Source organism: Salvelinus sp. IW2-2015, unplaced genomic scaffold (assembly GCF_002910315.2).
Source record: "Salvelinus sp. IW2-2015 unplaced genomic scaffold, ASM291031v2 Un_scaffold3772, whole genome shotgun sequence".
In the NCBI taxonomy this organism is placed as follows: domain Eukaryota; kingdom Metazoa; phylum Chordata; class Actinopteri; order Salmoniformes; family Salmonidae; genus Salvelinus; species Salvelinus sp. IW2-2015.
The window spans coordinates 19,480-21,769 of record NW_019945046.1 but is presented as its reverse complement, the minus strand read 5'-3'; the positions used below and the strand labels follow the sequence as shown (position 1 = coordinate 21,769).

Below are 2,290 nucleotides of genomic sequence, written 5' to 3'. Positions count from 1 at the left end.
CATCTCAATCATGTGAGGTAAAGTCAAGTCCCTAGCTTTAAGATGTCAGCCTGGAATACAGGAGACAACTCCAAGCAATAAACGGCCAAAGTCAAATTCCCACATTTCCTAGCAAACAACAAATCCAGAGGTAAAAATTCAGGAAGGGCCCAAAGCACTGAAGTTCCTCCAAATTAGTAAACATCTTTAAAGTGTGTGCAGGTAATATTGCACTTGTCGAGGTTTTCCATTTATATATCGCTCTAACTTTTGACCAGAGCAATCTCAGGGGGCACTGCGGCTGTGGATGCAGGAGGGGCGCAGTGCAGCGTGTCGTGGATGAACAGGTCACACTCACGCAAGGAACACAATCACTGCAGCCAACGACCGACACGTGACACACTTTTGTCTTTTCAGCTCCCCCTGGCAGGCCTTCACAGAACCTCTCTCTGTGGTGCAAGCAGCAGAGACTCCTCTTGGAAAGGCCTCCAGGGGGAAAGAGGTGGTGGAAAGAGCGGGGCCAGGTGAAGGAGCGGAGTACAAGGTCAGCCCTGGGAAAACAACAGGACGTGAACTAAAGTGTATACACACAATGGGTCAATCTCAAATTTATGTACACAGAAGGTTATTTCCCAAAATGCATTTCTCCCAAAGTGTGCACTTGTTCACTCCCGATATGAAAGGAAATTATTTCTATGAAAAACCCCCTCATAGCCCGTACCTACAGCAACCAATGCCATTCAAATGTGGGAATAGTAAACGAGTGAAGAAGGAAGAAGACGATTGGGACATAAACACTAACAGCTAGAACACACAACACACCACAGACTTAAACACTCGATAAGGACCACAGACTTTCAGTCAGCTAAGGCACCACGTAACCACAGACTTTACACTCGACAGGTAGCCTCAGTGTAACTTGGGCCTGGCCACTGTGGAACAGAAGTACCCCTCCCATAGACAGACCGGGCCCCACCAGTGCTTGTCCAGATGGGCTCTGGCTGAAAGAAGGCTTGGCATCCTGGTCTGAATAGCAGAGGCTAATGGTGTGCTGGGGGAAACCTGGAGGGAGAAAGAGAGAAGAGAATGGAAACATGGAGCTCAGAAATAACATTGTGTGGTTAGGAAAATGAGCCAAGTCCTATGTGCTGGAAACTCTATGTGATGTCTGACCCATTGCGTATGAGGACACTCGGAAAGGAGGGAGGTAGCAGGAGGAGGCTTCACATTAAACAATCAGCAGCTCCTGAAGTGGCTCTCATCAAGGTAATCAACATGGTACGAACCCCGAGGTTTCCCCGTCTCTCTGGTGAGCACGGGTGCAGACACCGCATACCTCGGCTGACAGGCCAATCTACAACACACGGATCTTCTCAAGAGCCTTCAGGAGTCCTGAATGAAGAACAGTAGAAAACACCAGAGATATGAATGTGAGACACCCAAGGGAGAAAGATCAGGGAAGAGAGCCAAGAGATTATGAAATTGTGTAGAAACCACCAGGGAGAGACCAGAGATAATGAAATGGGAGACACCAAGTGAGACAAGGAAAGAAAGACCACATAGAAACACAGAGTTTCTACATGAGACAAAAACACCACAGAAAAACATCTGGGGAGGGGAAAGTTGAGCAAGAATTTTATAAAAGTATTTAAACCTTTATTTAAACAGGCAAGTCAGTAAGAACAATTCTTATTTAACAATGAGGCCTACACCGGCCATATAAAACCCTGGATGAAACGTCTGGGCCAATTTTGTGCGCCGTACTGGGACTCCCAATCAACGGACGAATGTGATACAACCTGGATGTTTAAGTGATAGAGACAAGACAGATCTGCTGTTACCTCTGTTTGAAGACTAACGAGGCTTGGCTGTTGATTGAGTTTAGGTGGTCTTGGGTCTAGCTATGGTGGGTGAGAGGGTTACTAATCTGAAGATGATTGGAGGTCCTCGAAACCTCCTCCTCTGCCTGGACTGAGATGGGCCTGATCATGAGGCGAGTGGTGTGGTTCTGAAAGAGAGTACTCGTTAGTGAGGGTGGCAAAGAGTTTGGTCTTGCCAAAGAAGCACTCCATGTGGCACTCAATAACATCTTGGGTACGCACGAAAAAAGGATGATATAGAAAAGTTAGATGTTTAGGGATTAGGTTAGTCAATAGCGAACCACATGCTAGTTTGAAATAGTAGCCCTTCTTTCCGTCTTCACCCTCCGAATGATAACAGCTGGGTAAATTATAACGAGTGGTGTTAGCTAAGGTAGTGTGTCTGCATGTAGGAAGGTTCTCAGTCTACGACACACCCCAGCCCTAAAACC

At 46.7% G+C, this 2,290-nt stretch overlaps 1 pseudogene; it reads right to left on the bottom strand.

Annotated features, from left to right (window-relative positions):
• Nucleotides 1-264: 264 nt before the first annotated feature.
• Nucleotides 265-2,051, bottom strand: LOC112076470 (general transcription factor IIH subunit 2-like; annotated as a pseudogene).
• Between the last annotated feature and the right edge of the window lie 239 nt (nt 2,052-2,290).